Source organism: Sabethes cyaneus, chromosome 2, assembly GCF_943734655.1.
Source record: "Sabethes cyaneus chromosome 2, idSabCyanKW18_F2, whole genome shotgun sequence".
NCBI classification, from domain to species: Eukaryota; Metazoa; Arthropoda; class Insecta; order Diptera; family Culicidae; genus Sabethes; species Sabethes cyaneus.
The window spans coordinates 28076236-28095972 of record NC_071354.1 but is presented as its reverse complement, the minus strand read 5'-3'; the positions used below and the strand labels follow the sequence as shown (position 1 = coordinate 28095972).

Below are 19737 nucleotides of genomic sequence, written 5' to 3'. Positions count from 1 at the left end.
CTGGTAGCAGGGCTGTGCTAAGGTATTTTACTTCTCTATTCTACATTTTAACTTGTCGCTTGGAGTGTTTATTTTTATCCTTTTAATTTAATTTACCTTGTTTAAGCTAGCATTAATATTTACCAATCTGAGTATTTTAAATAAAAGCCAACTTCCAACATTTACATAATATTTTAATACAAAACTTTTAAATATACAAATAACAACTAAGTATCATACATGCCAACGAACTACGGAATTGTCCACGGTGGTAACATGCGGAGTGTGCCATTTCACGGAAAACTTTTTCGTGGAAAGTACCATTTAGCAGGGGTGATCCTCTCCTTACTCCCTATCGCTCGTTCGGACCCAACTAAAGGAAAGTAATAAATGCCTAGGAAAACAAATAAACAACCCACTCCCACAGGGGTAAGGGGTTTCATTTGTATAGAAGCCCCCTCTTAAAGAGAGAGGGTCATAATTCACCATAGAAAAAAATCTTGCCTCCGAAAGCCCCAACATGCCAAATTTGGTTCCATTTTCTTGATTAGTTCTCGAGATGTGAGAAACTTTCTAATTCATTTGTATGGGAGCGCTCCCTCTTAGTGGGGTGAGCGGTCTCTAACCATCATAAGAATCTTCCTCGGTCCCAAAAACCCCTACATGCAAATTTTCACGCCAACCGGTTCAGTAGTTTTCGATACTATAAGGAACATATCGACAGACAGACAGACAGACAGAAATCCATTTTTATAGGAATAGATGATGTCGATGGACTGCAACGACCTTGTAAGTGACTCTGGGGTTCTTCTCGATTCTAAGCTCACAGTTCACCTAGATGAGGCCGCCTGGCTATCGAAAGCCACACATCAGCTTGGTTTTATCTCCAAAATTACCCTAGATTTTAAGGACCCGCGCGGCTTGAAAGTTTTTAAGCTCAGATAAATCAGTGTAGTAAATAAATAAATATAAAAAGAAATAGAGTAGGGCGGGGCATAACTGCGATGTTTAAAGTTGTCATCAATTTTCGTGAGATATGAAGGAGAACAACAACAATATAAGAGGCTTATGTCTGTACCGAAAACCAGGACTCCGACAGGACGTCATAAGAGGTTTATCGGAAACTAAAAACAGGCCCCTGATAAGACGTCATGCTTTCGTAGTAATGGGTTGTATTCTCAGTCACCTCAGACACTGGTTGACTGACGGACTGCTCGATTGCTCAACTGGTTGACTAGATCGCTCAACTGGACTGGTTGATCAGACTGCTCGATTTGATTGGTCGACTGGACTGCTCAACTGAACTACTCGATACGACTACTTGACACATTTGTTCGACTTACTACTCGACCCGATTGCTCGTTTTAATTGCACGATTGAACTACTCGACTGGACTGCTTGACTGGACAGCTTGATTCAACTACTCGACTAGACTGCTCGACTCAACTGCTTGACTTAACTGTTTGATTCGACGCTCGACTCAACTGCTCGATTCAACTCCTTGATTCCACTGCTCGACTGGACTACTCGACTTAGCTGCTCGACTAAACTACTGGACTCAACTGCTTGACTCAACTACACGATTGGGCTACTCGAATCGGCTGCTCGATTCAACTGCTCGACTGGACTACTCGACTCAACTGCTCGATTTAACTGTTCGACTCGACTGCTCGACTCATCTGCTCGACTGGACTGCTTGATTGAACAGCTTGGTTTAACTACTCGATTTGACTGCTCGACTCGCCAGCTCAACTCGATTGCTTATCGCGATATCATATGGTAGATGTTAAATCAGACCGGACCAAGTCGCAAAATTTTACAAAATTAGTTAGGCCATTACAAATATTTTATAAAGTTTTTGTCGTTCCGGTGTTCGGCCACTGAAGGGGGGCAAAAAAAAACAAAGTGAATTTTTTAATCGAGTAAAAAAAACTTGGGTTTAAGCATTTTTATTTAAAGTTTAAACGTGAAAACCGAATCTATTCTTGCTTATAATATATACGTTATTATTTTCTATGCAAAAATCTACGAAAAAAAGACAAAAACGAAGAAAAAAATTTTTGACCGATTTTCGGAAATTCCATTGTTCGAATTTCCATTTTTGTTTCGTGCTAGAAGCGTTAACTCAACTTGTACACTCATTTTTTGAGTTTTTCAGACTGTAGAGACCACAGACATTTGATTTTATAAAAAAAATTTGACTCATATCCTACAAATTATTTTTCTGCCCCCCGATTTTTCAAGCCAATTTCCAAGGGGGGACTGACAAAAACTTTGAAAATGATTTGCAATGGCCTTAATGACAGCAAACGATCAAAAATTTCCTACAGCAACACTTTACTCTAATCAGACTACATAAATGTTGCAAACAGCCAGAGTTATAAGATGATTTCGAATGCAGCAAACTTTGAATGCGTTTTTCTCGATGTCAGAATTTTGCCACTCGGTTCTGTCTGACTTAACACCGACCATATGAATCGGTTCGCGGCAGACAATGGACGGTTCAAAGCCACTCACACGAAAGAGCCATTTTGCCCACCTATAGAATCAGCGCAGTGGAGATAATGGTTTTATTCATATAAACAAAATCTAATGTGAGCATAAAAACTATTTGCTTCAGTGAATTCTGAACAGACATTTATATTTCCCGGATCGTAAGATTCGGGATCAACTAGTATATTTTATAGTGATGCAGTAACTCAATGTCTTCACATTCAACTATAAATTAACTGGAATAATAGTGTTATGCAAAATAAATTCTTCATTCTTCTGATCAAGTGCCGATTCGCACTTTTACCCTACTAGCGGGGCAAAAGTGCGAATACCGCGGGGCAAAAGTTCGAAGCTAGAATCCATGAAATTAACACAGCAGTAGCTAACAAAACCATATTATATTCAATCTGCGGTATATTTCGGTAAGGAATATCCTCAATTTGCACCTTTCCTATTTTGCGCTGGTGTATTGCAGCCTCCGTCAGATCGAAACTTTTCCAAACGTTTGTTTTTTGTTTCATCAGCGGAAAACATTGCTTTCCGTCGGCCAACATCTGTAGAGTGAACAGTTTTCTGCAGATCTACCATTTCTAGTATCTATAATATAGTGCCTAAAGCTGTATATAATTAGGTATACATTTTTGCGTCGTCCATGAATCGCACTTTTGCCCCGTCCGTAAATCACACTTTTACCCCGCTAGGCGCTTGACGGTGTTTGATTAAATTATGGAAAAGCGAAATTTATTTTGTAAATTCTTTTCCCCGTATGTCCAAAACAGATAGGTGAGTGATGTAAAACGCTGCTACAAATTTGCAACAAGTAATATCCTCCTGTTGATATCGTATTTGCCGTATAACGAAAAATTACATCAAAACTACCCTGAAATAACATTTACCCATAACTCAGCAACTAGGCTTCGTAAACAACCAAAGTTTACGTGAGATTCAAGCTGTCAAAGTAGTCACCCATCCATGCCAGTGCAGTCAATTTACTCGGAATCTGCACCGATAAATCATTGAATCGCACTTTTACCCCCATCGCACTTCCATACTAGCACGGTTGTTACAAAGTTGTTGTGGTAACTGAAATATGACTAATTACAGTCGTAATCCGGTTGCTTCAACTTAATGAACTTAAAGTGTGCTACTTGGGTTTTACCCCTTCTTACTCTATTATCAGTTTTCTGTTTCTGTTCTGTTCTGAAGACGATTGGATTTTTGGGATTCCATGTTGTTGAATTATAATCTAACAGCAAACTTACTTTGTTCAGATCTTTGAAAGCATCCAATTCGATACGTCCGGTTACTCTCCAATCACCATCACTGTAACGATGAAAAGAAAACAACGAATATTTTAGATGTTAGATAAACCCTTTCGCAACGATTATATTAATAACAATTCAAAGATATGGTTCAGGCAGCTGCCGAACCCAATTCAGAGCTAACATGACATTTTTCCGGGCTTCTGGTTTCACTTGTAAGAGTGAATAAAATCGTCCCACAAAGCCTCCCCAAATGTAATACGTAATCATTTGTCGTTCTTTCATTAGAAACTAAAACAGTAATCCCTACATTTCTAAACATAAATCATCCCTCCCGGTTAAGCTGGGGTGGTATCGTCCCGTATAGGTATAGAGCATGCTATGAGTAGTGAGCAAAATATGAAGTAGTTTGGTTTGAATCTTGGATATGGAATTCCACATAATTGCGGTGCGGTTATATACAGTTGACCGACGCACGGCTTAATAATGGGTTCCTACATGACAGGCACGATTTATGATGGCGACTATTGTTAGAGCAGTGACGGCAGTGATGGAAGAATTTGTCTAAAACCAACTTCCGCAATCAATCAACCTCGTTTTCTTGTTCTTCTTCTTTCGTAAGTAAGACGTTTACAGTTGCAAACACTTTAAAATTGTTGTGAAATGGTAACACCTGAAATGGAAAATACGAGTGGAGAAGTTTGCTATCAATTCTATTAAGAGCAATTCAAAAATTTTTAAATCCATTGTATCCATCAAATCATATCAGTCTATTCTTGGTTGACACAACAAACAATTGAGCACCTAATCAAACCGTCAATTCAATTAAAACAACTTGGTTCTGATTTGCAACTGTGCCAAACCACACACCCAGACGGTAGATGGGTATATTACCGGAGCGACGTTGCTACTTGTTGCTGAACCGCTCACTCCGCTGCTCTGAGTTCTGCTCTGCATTCGGAATCAATTTGCCAGAAAACTTTTCGCAACTTGTTGAATTGTCGTGGTACACAAATTTGGGCCGAACGCGAAGACAGTCCCCCAACTCCAATCCAAAGGAAGAACTCCGCCGCAAGAAAGCAAGCGAGCTTCCTCACAGGCTCCGGGTACGGGACGGACGAGGGTGAAATATAGGCGCGTTGAAAATAACGAGCAAAAGTTTTCCCCAAAGTTTTCATTCTATTCTCGCTCACCGCGTGCCTTTTATTTTGCAGTCTAAATTTCGCTCACCCTCTTGTGTTTGGGGTCGGAAACTTTCACCACTCATCGAGGAGCGCAAACAGGCAGTATTTTGTGTTCATTTTCTTCCCCGTTAAGTTGTCTACTATTTTCCCCTTTTTTCCACATTGGATTCTGTTTATTAAAGATACTTTTAGCGAAATCGTTTCCTGGTAAATCGCCGCTGCTGATGTGTTTTTCAATTTATCCCATAAACCAATATTTTCCTGCCTGATTAAATACTGTATCCGCTGCGCGTCGAGGGAAGGGTCGCACCGAATAAATCATCATCGCAGGTATGTGGGATGTCATTGTTTGACTGATTTATTGGGGCCTTAAAAACTTTTGCGCGAGGGAAAACGGTTCCCATAAATCAACCGACAAAAAGGTTAACGATTGAATATTATTGCTTAAGGACAAATTGGTAGTTCATATCAACACTTAAAAAACGGAAATCGTTTTGGTTCAAGAAGAATGCGGGAATGACTCAGTTAAATTTATGGTAGATTTAAACTTTAAGCTGACGATGAAAAGCACATCTCAACATGTTAGGAATTAGACTTCATTTTTATGATTTTATCCTAAGCCATTTCCGGAAGGTCAACCCTTCCCCATCGAGCAGGCAGCGTAACGTAGAATATTTTATCAGTCTAACCTTAGTGATTATTTTCCAGATAGACAGCTGGGAGAGCTGTGTGCGGGAGGCTGCACACGGGATCCGTTCCGTTCATCGGGATTTCCGGTTCGGATCTTTGCATCGGAAGATGCCTGTTGCCCAGTATCCAGTATATGTACGGATACGCACGCTTCACTACGGTACCGTACGGTACGGCATGCTGTCGGTATAGAAGTGATTTACAGAGTTCTGAATTTTGCATGAGCAGCAAATTATTCGTTCCGTATCTACTTGTGCGGTGGGTAGAACAGCTTGCGGAATTAAACGCAAAGAATGGGTTTGTAGCTACATACTTTCTGATGGGAAAAATGCTCCTAAGCCAGATTTAATGCCAAAGAATTTCAAAACTCTCCAGTTGAGTTTGTTTTAATTTAAATTAACGGACAGTGTGCAGAAAAACAGGGAGTGCGCCTGAATTACAACTTTATAATTTAACTCCACTGCTGGAATCATTCGATTCCACTCGTTCCTGGAAGACTTCCACTGTTCCATTATAAGAAAACATTACATTTACACGGAATGCTTCCTGCTAAGCTACCTAGCTTTGTAATTATCGAAAATGGCGGCGCAGTTAATGCCAGTATTTTTAGATAATTACAGATTGTGAAGTCGAAAAACTTTCCCAGTTCCGTACAATTCCGTGGCATTAACATTTACATAAATTCATGGGCTGGACCACTCCAGTCACTGGGTAACTGCGGGAAAATGTTTAATGATTCCACAGTGAATTTCTGCTAAACATGGGGAAAAGTTTTTCCTTTCATACTCGGACTCGGTGCAAGGAATTTCTTTGAGGGGCTCTGTAGCCGCAAGGTTACCGAGTCTGCTTTGACAAGCGAATGGTCATGGGTTCGAATCTTAGTAGAATCAGGCCATTCGATGTCAAAGTGACTTTAGCATGGGTTTATTCTCAGGCCCCTAATCGCCCTTCCTTCATGCTGAGTTCTATATTATCCCGATATGGCCTATTGACAGTGCAAAAATGAGACCCTTATAGTAAAAATGCACTGGTTTGCTACGCCAGGGATGACTATAATTGGGGACTGTGCGCTGTCATGTGGAACGAGGTGGGTAAAGTAGAGTAAAGTATTGAAAGAAGGGTACCCAATTACACACAAGCACGCATAAAAAAAAAATCCAATAAGCATATCGCTCACTCAATAGCGACTATAGCCAAAATAAATGCAGTGCGGGTTATACAACAAACACCCGGGCGATATCACAATAGATCTAACCATAATGGTCGCAGTGATGAGTCCATACAGGAAAAAAAAAAGGAATTTCTTTTGTGCCTCAGTCAAGGAAGCCGGGCAGCCGGAGGCCTTTCGGACACTTTCCACCAGCTCCAGCCCAGTCTGGTGGCCCAGTCCGTTAAAGTCTACGTAGTATGTTTGTATGAATATTCAATATCACTAATGGCCAAATTGGATTTGGTTATCATCCGAAACTTACCAAAAATCTAATCTAGAGAATCTAAGAGCGAAAACAGATGACTAGAATAAAGGTGCCAATGCAAGTCTCACTGATTCGTTTTTGGTACAGATTAAAGCCACAGGATATTGGAATTTCATTTCTGGTTTCTGCGAAAAACGAGTTTATGGATCCATAAACGAAAATAAAATCAGAAGTATTGTGTTCCTGATATACCGCATAATTGATGTAATTATAATTATAGAAATATTAGTCTATTCTATCAGAAGCGATTCAGTAGCATTTATGCAACTCAGTAAGCTGAAGGTGACTTTTCATGTAAAATTGGCCGCTGAATCCGAAAATGAGGTTAGAAAAAATTAAAGTAGAATAGTTTTTGAGATATGCAGAAAAGTTGAAATTTTGCTTAAAGAAAGTACATGTACATAAATACTAATATCTCCGGCTGTGGTGCACCAATTTTAAATCTCTTTTTTACATATTTAAGATGAGAAAACTTGCTATCGATTTGCTGAACTTCACTTTTTTGTAAGAATAATAGTACTGTAGACATTTGTAAATTTGTTCACGACAAAACAAAAAAGATCGCATTTTTTGGAATAATTTCAACTTTATAAAAGATTTTGGACAAGATTAAAGTACATATTTTAAAAATTTCATTTTATGTGGGCGGATAAAAAAAACTTATATATCAGGGGGTTGATGTAAACAATCGGTTGAAAATTGTAGAAGTTATGACCATTTTACTAAAACAGTATTGTTTGCGCGTTTGAATATCATGCTCATGCAAACAGCCTCTTACTTGTCCACATGCAACACATTTTTAAGGCCCACATAAAATAATTTTTTTTAAATATTTTATTCTTGTCCAAATTCTTTCATAAGATTGTAATTATTCCGAAAAAATGCATTTTTTTTGTTTTGTTGTGAACAAATTCATCAATATCTGTAGTATTATTATTCTTACAAAAAAATTAAGTTCAACTAATCGATAGCAAATTTTCTCATCTTTAATATGAAATAAAGAGATTTAAGATTGGTGAACCGCAGTCGGACATGTACTTCTTTAAGCAAAAATTCAACTTTTGTGCACATCTCAAAAACTATTCTACTTTAATTTTTTCTGACCTCATTTTCAGATTCAGCGGCCAATTTTACATGAAAAGTCACCTTCAGCTTACTGATTTCACACTTTTTGTTTTATTTTGTTAACTAGTGAATAAAAACCAACGGTTGACTGGAATTTACTATCTAATCCTGCTTCATCCTGTCCGAACAAGGTCTGTCCTATCTGCCTCCTGGTTCTCGAGCTGCAACCGCTCGCGATCTTCAATGCCCCCCGCTAAATGAAAAATAATAAGTTCTGCTTGCTTGCTTGCTTGTTCTTGCACATCATTCCGCGTACGAAGATTGTTCCACAACAACTAGATCGTATTTCTGTAAGACGTAATCCTACGTCAATAAATTAAGTTTATTTTCCATGAAAACTTTATTCTGAAAATTATCAATCAATTGATCAGGCAGATGACCGACTGGACTAAGAGACAAGGAAGCAGACGGATAGATAAGCAGAATGGACAATCAAACAGATTGCACTGACATTAGATTTTACAGACAGGCAAGCTGCCTGGACTGGAAAGACAGGCAGATAGACTGGAAAGACAGACAGACTGTAAAATCATACAGACTGGAAAGACAGACAGATTAGAAAGAGAGACAAACTGGAAAGAGAGACAGACTGGAAATACAGACAGACAGTAAAGTCATACAGACTGTAAAGACAGACAGACTGGAAAGACAGACAGACTGGAACGATAGACAGGTTGAAAAGACAGGCAGACTGGAAAGAGAGACAAACTGGAACGAGAGACAGACTGGAAAGACAGACAGACAGTAAAGTCATACAGACTGAAAAGACAGACAGACTGGAAAAACAGACAGATTGGAACGACACACAGACTGGAAAGACAGACAGATTGGAAAGAGAGCCAGACTGGAATGAGAGACAGACTGGAAAGACAGACAGACAGTAAAGTCATACAGACTGGAAATATAGATAGACTGTAAAGTCAGACAGACTGGAAAGACGGAAAGACTGGTAAGACAGACAGATATTTTGGAAAAACAGATGGACTAGCAAGAGAGACAGACTGGAGAAACATACTAACTGGACAAACAAGAATGACAGATTGGAATGACAGAGAAACAGGCAAGGCAGACAGACTGGAAAGACAGATAAACTGGAAAGACAGACAGACTGAAAAGACAGACTCGAAAAGCAGACAGAGAGACTCGAAAGTTAGACATACTGAATAAATAGACTGATTGAAATGACAGATCGACTGGAAAAACAAAGAAACAGGAAAGAATAACAGACTCGAAAGATAGACAGACTTAGAAATAAACTAATTGGAATAACAGACACTAGACTAGAAACACAGGCAGACTAGAAAGTCAGACAGACTGGAAAGAAAGTCAGGCTGAAAAGTCAGACGTCCTGTAAGACAGATAGACTGGTAAGACAGACATACTGTAAAGACAGACAAACTATAAAGACAGACAGAATGAAAACACTGACAGTTTGGAAAGATAAACAAGCTAGAAAGACAGACCAATTGCAATGACAGACAGACTGAAAAGACAAAAGACAGACTGAAAAGACAAAAGACAGACTCAAAAGACAAACAGACAGACAGAATCGAAAGATAGACTCGAACGACAGGCCGATTCGCAAGCAGCACAGTTTTTGCACTTATGTTTGCAGAAACTTATTTACGACTATAATTAGTCTTAAATAGGTTGCTACAACTGGTTTATGATTACTGTGCTACTGGGGTTGGAATGACAGACAGACAGGAGAGGCAAATAGACTGGACATACAAGCACAACAGCCAGACATACAATGTTGCTCGCTCTGTTTTTGGAAGAAAGCTTGCAGAAACAGCGAAAATGTCTGGAAATATCTGCAAGGCAGTTTTCTAAACATGTGAAAATTATTGCAAAAACTCTAAACAAATTTGGTGAAGCAACCCGATCTGTAGGCCATAACAAGATTATATCTGTTTTATAACACTTTGATATTTTTAACATATTATGTTACAAATCGAAAATAAACTAATTAGGAAGCAAATTCAAGTTTGTAACAGATTCAGATACAAGTAGCACATTGAGTTATGAATGAGCTATATAGATTCCACTACTAAGAATGACACATTTCGCTTTAATAACAAAATAACAAATGTTACTTACAAAATATGTTACTTGCAAAACTCATTTTAATTACCGTCATCATTTAAAAAGTATATTAAATACGTCACTTCACAGTTACTTATACTTGATAATATATCTCTATTACAATTAAGATTAAGATAAGATAAAATCATTACATGGTTTGTGATGAACCAGGTATTAATTAGAGGCAGTTTAGTTATAATTTTTGATATTTTAACCACTTTTGGAGGCTAATTTATACCAACGGTTGTTATAATATGATCAAATATATCAAATTAATAACAACTGTTGTTAGAAAATTTGATAACAAAGTAACAAGATCTGTTATAATTTTGTTAGGTCCTCCTGATCGGGAAAACCAAACAAATACTGACAGTTGAAATTGCCACTTTTTGGAACACTTTTACCGAATATAAACAACTGCGAAAATCATACTGCATTCGGCATTGTGCTGTTATGAAAGACTACTGATACAACGATGTTGGTGAGTAGGTAACTCAGCAACTACTAACAGACAGACAAACAGAATGGATAAACAAACGTATAGATTAAGCGAACAGATAGACCGATATAGGCTGACAGACAGACAGACCGGCTGGACAGGCTGATGATTCTTAATTGTCGTTCTATTTGCATATTTGCAAACTTGAAGAAAAGAAAACAAAACTACTAGGAAAAACAACGATGATACGGCGAAACTAGTGCGTAATGATGATGAATATGCGGTGAGAAGCCGACGAAAAAGTGATGCAAAGTTAACGAAAAGGCAACGAAAGTTGACAAAATACGTCGAAAATAACATGAAAACACGTTGAATAGACACCAAAACAGCGACAAAAAGTACAAAAGCAAGACAAACGTCTTGCAAGACGACGTAACATCTTAGCATGTTGCAAAAAACGAAAAGATGTTGAATATACGAAAGAATCACCACAGAAAAACGACGAAGAGTCAGTAAAAAGCAACATTTGTGTTGTCTTAACAAAAACAGGACGATGAAAAGAGTAACGAAAAGACAAAAAATGGCGAAAAGACAACAAAAAATTTGACGACAAAAAGACTGACCGAACCTCGTGATTTTAGTCATGACCTTGAAATGCGGTATATTAATTTTTTTTGAAACGATGGTTCTACAATTGATGAAGGGTAAGGGAAAGTAATGAAGAAGGATTCTTTGGGAATGGAGGGGAAACAGTGGAAAGGAAGGGGGCGGGATAATAGGTAGCTACGCTTAACAAGTTGTCGTTGTGACTCCTAACTTTTGTCCAATGCTGGAAGGTGCATGGGTTGAACCAAGCTATAATCTGAGATTATAACGGGATTTGAACCCACAACACCCGCCAGACAAAAAGACGTCAAAACACTAACAAGAGAGATGACAAAAACGACAAAAAGCCGCTATAAAAAACGAAAAGGATTACCAAGAACGAACGTCAAAAAACGAAGAACAAACGACAAAAATACTATAAAAACGTAGCAAAAAGACCATGAAAACAACTAACAACTGAGAGATAAACAAAAAGATGCGACCAATTCTAAGAAAAGACAATAAAGAGATGACGAAACGACGTCAAAACGGCGTCGAAATGACTACAATAAAAAACCAAAGACGACAAAAATACGATGAAAAGACGTTCAAAAACGCCAAAGAAATAACAAAACATGCCAAAAAATACAACAAAAACCCGATTTAATTCACCTAGTGGTGAAAGGAACCTTTGTTATACGGTCTTACTCGCTATTTTAGATAGAAATCAAAATCGTCTTAGGAACATAATTCATCTATTGGTTATCGTTGCGTAGTGCGTTGGTTTACATAAAATTTTTGAAAATTGAATAAGTTTACAAAATTTGAACAAAATAGGAACACTTTTAAATTTTGATAGATCCTTTTTTCATGAAATTGCTGAGTAAGGATAAGTAAGTTGTTATTAACCTGAGTAAGTGCAAATAAAAGTAAGTTGTAAGAGGAAATCTTATTCTTTAACATATACAATGTCTAGTAAAGGTCTAGTTTATAGGTTTTTGAGCTATGCATAGTTTCCTGTAATGCCGTTCTATTTGAATCACATCAATAAAGTTTTCTTGAATAATTTTCATCAATTTTTATTAACCTTCGGTTACTCACGCTGTTGTATTTTGTACAACACGTGTAGGTTTTTCAACGTCATACTGTTATAAAGTTACAAAACGTTGTTTAACTAACGTATATTCTTCAACAAATTTATTGTGCGCAAAATGTCATAATTATTCAATGCATTAATAATTTAAATTGTTGGGAAAATGTATGCAGCAAAACTATCAGCAAATGTAAAATGTTTAAAATGTATCCGTCTGCTGGTAGTCGAGTAATTCGGAGTCAAAATTAGGGTATTCTTTATAATCAAAGTTCTACAGTTCCTAAACAAGCAAACATACAGGTATACTATTTTCAGCAAAGTTGTGTCTTTTTACTATTTGTACAATTTTGTAGTACATGAAAAAGTCATACAACAATTACAAAAAGAGCAAAAATAGAAATACTGATTTTACAAATTCATATACAATAAATAAGATTTTTCTATCTTCGCTGCAGAGATAGAAGGTTACTATCTTTAGCAAAATATCTTGCAATAATATGCTCTATAACTTTGGAGAACACATCAATGTGTTATATTAACACTGAAGAAAAATATTTTATTTATTTCACTTTTAGGGGGATTAATCAAAATTTGAATACCACCAAACGATAGAGATTTCAATTTCAAGAAACTCTTCCAAAGGTTCGATAAACCTAAAACCAAGTTTTTCCAGTCAAAACTCTAGTGCACACATTTTCTTTGGTTTGGAGCTATTGTGCGCGTGAGTAACTGCGTTACAAAAGTTGGCGCGAGTGTTCGAGGGTTAATATCTTTTGACCGATAAAACCAATTCTTATGAAAATTTGCATATATATTCGTAGTGTCAAAGCCTCTCGTTTGATATTAAAATAATTGAAATTAGGTTAATTATCTTGGTTAAAATCATTATAAATTATTGTTAATTTTGGTGTGGTGTATACAGTTGCTCATAACTTTCAAATTAAAAGTCCAATCAAAAAACCATTCAATAGTGATCTATTAGGATATATTATCTTTCAAATGAGACTAATAGCGCATAAATCGGTTTGGCCATCTCTAAGAAACAGGCGATAATTATTACCTTGTCAAAACAGGTTTTCTAAGCATAACTTTTAAACTACTTGTTTGTTTTCAATTAAAAATTCCTGAACAATTTAGCTTTAATAAGGGCTTTCATTTGATACTAAGATCGTTGAAATCGGTCATGTAGTTCCGAAGAAACCCGTGTCACGTATTTTTCACATTTTTGCTTATAACTTTTAAACGAAACGTCGTATCACGAAGCAACTCAATAGTGATCTACTAGATAATAACACCTTTCAAACAATAGTAATAGCGAACCATTCGGTTCAGCCATCTCTGAGAAACAGGCGATAGAAAAAATCATTACATACATACACACACACACACACACACAGACATTGCTCAAATCGTCGAACCCTATCGATTGGTATATGTGACTTGGCCCTCCGGGCCTTGGATCAATTTCGTGTTTTTCGACCAATTTTTAAACCTTTGTTATAGTATAACAAAGGTAAAAACAAACAAAACATCGACAACCAAAACAAAAAATGGCTACAAATGAGAACAAAAAGGCGCCATCAAGAGCAATCAATAACGGCAAAAAGACAATAAAAAATGACAATAATCGATGAAAAGAGACAATAAGACGATGCAAGGGGCCAAAAGCCAGATATTACAATGAATGAAAAACGACTTAACGATTGTGATTTAAAAAAAAACAAAAACAACAAACGACAAAAAGATGACCGCAAAAGGCGACAGAGTACACGTTACAAATAAGGACGAAAAATTCAAGACAAAAAACGACGAAAAATGAACGATGAATGACGAAAAAACGAATACAAAAAGTGAATGATGAACGATCAAGAACGAAAGTCGAGAATCAGCGTCCTTGAATAATTTGGGTTAAACTGATTTGATTCAAAAAAGTATTATTTTTCTTCAAATATAGTAAAATGTAAAAGAAATACTATAAAGAGTTATTACACGTTTAGGCGGAATGAAACAAGGTTCGTTCATGTAACAAGAAACTCGAATACATTAGAAAACAGTAAACATTAAAATTAATTTAGACGTTTCAACAAAACCTTATATGTACTAACAAACCTTCAAATAGAGTACAAATGTCGGTTAAATTTTTTTTAAACCAAAAATTTGATTTAAAACTTGATTAAATTTGGCCAGTTTCTTAGTTTAAAACGAGATTATAATCCTTCCTTTCCTTCACAGATGGTAAAACTTTTTCTTCAGCAAAACTTGAGAACTAATCAAGCAAATGGAACCAAATTTGGCACGTGGGTGTTTTTGGAGACAACATTTTTTTCTATGATGAATTGGGACTCCACCCCACTTCAGGGGGGCTCCTATACAAATGAAATACAAATTTCCTCATAATTCGAGAACTAATCAAGCAAATGAAGCCAAATTTGGCATGTGGGTGTTTTTGAAGGCAACCATTTTTTTAGGAGGAGGGGCTCTCATACAAACGAAATACAAAATTCCTCAGAACTCTAGAACTAATCAAGCAAATGGAACCAAATTTGGCATGTGGGAGATTTTGGAGTCTTGAATTTATTTTATGATAGTTAGAGACCTCTCACCCCTACGGTAAGGGGATATGGACTCTCATACAAATAAAACAGAATTTTTTGCGAAACTCAAAAACTAATCGAACTCGAGAAATTCGAGACTCTTCCATAAAACATTAGTCAATAACAAGACCCCAAAAATTATCTATAGTAACACTAGATCATTCAGGACGAGACGGTCGCGAGTGTTGCCGGTGACCCGCCGTCGGAAGCGCCGCCCACTGGGGGGCTTGCAAAATTCGAGATTGTGACAATGATCATCCGAGATTCATGATTTATGTACAACACAGGTTAATTTGTGGCAATACGAAGTTTGTCGGGTCAGCTAGTTTGCTATATTTTTTTTTAATTTTTTGGGCTCATTATGCAGTGGCAAACATATTGCTACCAAAGTTTTGCGCTAGACGGGCATGGCGAGTATTGCCATCCATTTTTTCAAGGTTTTCAGAGCAACTTATTTCAACAACAAAAATTAATAGGTCCTCCAGTATGTGAAAAATATGATTTATTGAAGTTTGTATTTATTCTACGCGTTGTTAGCATGGCTTTATAGTGGGTAGATGTGAAAGAGGACTTTCCATGGGTAATCTGTTTGTTTGTTTATAGAAGTAAGTCCGACATGAAAAATATTTCCAATTCACGAAAATCTAAATAACGCAAGGTAAATACGACAAATAGTTTTGTTAAGTTTTGTTTTTTACGCGGTTAAAACCACTGTCTTTCTGGAAAATACTGTTAGAAGGAATTGTTATTTTGACAGCCCGCTTTTCAAGCTTCGCGGAAATATCGAACACACTCTTACTTGGAATTTCGTTGGTAGTCCCGAAATAATTTCTCATTTTTGGTTTCACCAGTGTCAAGAAACCGGTGACCGTCCTTTTGTCAGTCGTAAAAAATGCTCTTGTGATGAGTGTCATTGATGAAAAGTAGAGTTCCAAAGTAATGAAAAATATTGGAATATTCCACTAAATTTTCATACTATTATACAAATTACCTTCACTTGCATATTTCGATTATTCTTTGTATTTTTCTTAAACTGCAAACTGTGGATTTCTACAGCATTTTTAGTTAAAAAACAGCAAAGATGCGAACATTTAATTACATAAATTAAATTATTCGTATAAATTTTCAAAAAAGTAAATGCGACAAGTGCAGATCAGAATTCTGCGCATGCCAGAGTGTGCTTTCGTTTTCAAGACAAAACAGACATCACTCAAAACAAAACATCAATCCAGTGGAAAGATCGGTCTATCTTCTTTATTGCCGCAAGTGCTGAATAAACCATTAAGTGGCAAACTGCTTTCCCGTCTGCCGACCGGTGTAAGTTGATCCGCGGGAAAATTCGAGCCGGAGAGACAGTACGTGTTACGAGTTACGAGGCATTTGCATACCTAAATCACGGTTGACACTAGTGCCATCGTTGGCTTCCATCGGTAGGTACCAGTATCTGGCAACGAGAGAAGCGAAACAATAAATCGACTTCAATCGCGCTCACAGATGGTCTTCCGACTGACAATAAATATGATATTTGACTTCGTGATGTGATCGGTTAGGATTTGTGTGCTACTTATGTTGTCATCGGAAAAAACGGCTCTCCATCATAAGTGTCATCTGGAGTCAATAGCCTGAAAAAGTCCAAGTGTGCTTAATGGGGTTGAGAAATTCGAATAACATTGTGTTAAAAATAAATGCTTTTGGTTTAACTTCAACGAATAAAACGGAACCATATTATTGCGTAATAGAATTGCTGTAAAAGTAGTACCATTATCATCTGTAAAATCAGTAGCCATTTGTCTAATTGACTAGAAAACAAGAACCTTCACAAAGGATTTGGAGCATATCGTGTTTCGTAGACTAATGCCCTGTGCTAATATTTAGTCGCCGTCAATCAACCGACCGAATTAGGCCTGTCGGCATCTTTCTCCAATCAATTCTACCGACGACCGCCGACGCGCAAACAAGATGTTGACAAAGCTGAAGATTTTCTCCGCAACCATTTTTAGTTTACTGTAAGCAGGGGAAGGGAGTCCAAAACAAAGAACATTACATCATATTGATGAGTTATTTTTGTCAACAGTTTTGACCGATTTCAATTGGATCAAATTACTGCGATCAAGGCAACCCCTCCGGGGCCTCTTGAGTTGGATAAGGTAAGCTGCTAGGAATAGTTTTTTTCCCTTCTGATTATACTCCTCAAGCTTATAAGCTTGAGAGAAAGAAAATAATTACCCGTTAATTATTATTACGTTTATGCTTTAAATAACCCCGTCAACGGATTCAGAAAGCGGAATAGCAAGAAACGAAGATGGAAAATCTTTCCATTAAGAAAAAAAACGCATTTTCTCATTATTATAACAAATTGACACAAGGACATCGGTCTGCAGAGGTAGAGCGAAAAACCCATTACGCAAAAAAACCAAGTTGAATCCACTTTGCACAACCCCCACAAAAGGGCCATTGTCGTTGTAACATAATTTATTAGCTCCCAGAACGGCACGGATCGGAAGGCTGCGACTGGCTGGGGGATGATGGAAGCCTCCCGGCCAACCGGCCGGTCGCATTTGTCTGTGTGTGCGCGCCCGCGCGCGTGTCTGTGGGTCTTCATCGGCAAACTCCGGATCCGGATGCTAATCTACCCATTACCATTTCATTATCACGGCTTTCTTTTCGTTTAGCAGAATTGACTTGTACGCGCTCCGCTCCCGTCTTCTGCCACCGTCATCGAATTAGCAATCATCCGCGGCAACCAAAACGAGATCACTTATCGGTTGGTGGGGTTGCGACGAGGGATGAACCGTAGCCGCGGTGTTGACGAGACGAGAGGTCTGCTTAAACAGTGGAAGAGTAATCCACGATTAACAAGTTTACTTGGGATGTAATTTGGCAAATGAGCTGGTCCCAATGTTTGAACATTAAGCAAAACAATTTTATTTTGATTTTGTTTTTGCTTTCCACAAACAACCACAAATAATGTACACAAACTAAATTTTGTTTTATTCTAATTTGATGCAGTTTATTTTATCTTGCACTGCCAGCATATCAGCTCTGCTCCGAGTATCATTCATCAGGTTTAGCGATGGTCGCTGGTGTGCCCAGGTTGGAATGCCCCACTTTCTCCATAAAATTTAATCTAGGACAAAATAATTTCTGTAATCCAGAAGTCCGCAGTTATTAATTTAATCGACCACTATTTTTGCGATAAGTAAATTGATTGCGTAAAGATAGTTGCAGCATCAAGTCTTTTTAGTTACGAATTAAATTTCTAGTTTAGCTCTGAGTCTAATTTAAGCCCCACTTCAAGTTTAAATGCAAGAATAATTTCATACCCAATTCCAATAACGATTGGATTCCATGTCCAATGTTAAGTCTAGTTTCAAGTTCATGTCCGAATACAATTTCAAGTGCAGCTTCGAATATAATTTCAAGTCCGATTTTAAATCTAAGTCTAGTTTCAAGTCCACTGAAATATCGATTCTTTTTCTTTTTCATTTTAGGACACATTTGAAGTTAAGTGCTTATGGAATAACTCAAATAAAAACCGGAGAATTAAGTTCTGTCGCATGGAAATTTTCTGAAATATTTTTTGTTGTTCCTGTGTTTCGATTGCAAAACTCTTTTTTTTTTTAATATTTACCCAATTCAAAAATTCCTATCTCATGAATCAAACAACGCAGAGCAAATAGTTTCTTATCCCAAGTAAGATTTTGGGTTTTATAATACTCTTATGATAGATGTTATGACCAAAATTTGTCATAAAAGCCATAATAAGAGTGGATTAAAACTCACAAAGCTAGTTGTATATGAAAACGTAAATAAATTTTTATAGCATATTTACAGATGGACTATCGATGGATCTATTGTTAGTCTGTCTTCTGCTGCTCTCCAGAAAAAGATGGAAAAAACGACACAGAAGGATAAAAACTGAAAGGAGCACGGAAGCAAACAAGACAAAACCTAGATAAGGCCAATGCAAATAATTTCAAGTTTTTGTCATCCCCCCCCCCCCCTTGAAAATTGGCGTGAAAAATGGGGGGGACAGAAAAATAATTTGTAGGGTATGAGTTATTTTTTTTTTCATAAAATCAATTGTCTGTGGGTTCTACAGCCTGAAAAACTCGAAAAATGAGTGTACGAGTTGAGTGAATGCTTCTAGCACGAAACAAAAATGGAAATTCAAACAACGAAATTTCCGAAAATCGGCCGAAAAATTTTTCTTTCGTTTTTGTCTTTTTTCGTAGATTTTTGCAATAAAACGTATATTTTAAAAACAAGTATAGATTTGGTTTTCACGTTTAAACTTTAAATAAAAATGCCTAAAATCAATATTTTTTTTTGCTCGATTAAAAAAATTTCTTTGTTTTTTTTCGACCAACTCCCCTCCCCCTCTCAGTGGCCCAACACCGGAAGGACAAAAACTTTATAAAATATTTGTAATGGTCTAAATGGGATACAAAAAGAGGAAAAACGCGAGAGCGAAAAAGAGAGAGAGAGAACAAAAACTGTTACAACAAAATGAAAAATGAAAGAAAAAACGTGATAAAATGTGAAGGAAAACTAAACATAACAAGAGAAAAAAATGGGAGAGAAGAAAACGGGAGAGGAATAGGGAAACGACGTCACTCTACAGTAAAAATTAAACACGGAAGAAAAAAGAGGCACAATTAAAGAAAAAAAGTGAGAGTAAAGTAAAAAAAACCTAAACAGGACAAAGAAAACGAGGATAAACTGGAACAAAG

The 19737-nt window shown here is 37.0% G+C and overlaps 1 protein-coding gene across 1 annotated transcript in view; it reads right to left on the bottom strand.

The window, feature by feature from the left end:
* The window catches only part of LOC128735213 (uncharacterized), a 163163-nt gene that overhangs the window by 51039 nt on the left and 92387 nt on the right, over positions 1-19737 (bottom strand). The window contains exon 2 of the mRNA XM_053829705.1: positions 3735-3795. The gene's annotated coding sequence lies outside the window, so the exon portion shown is untranslated. The remainder of the gene's footprint in view (positions 1-3734; positions 3796-19737) is intronic.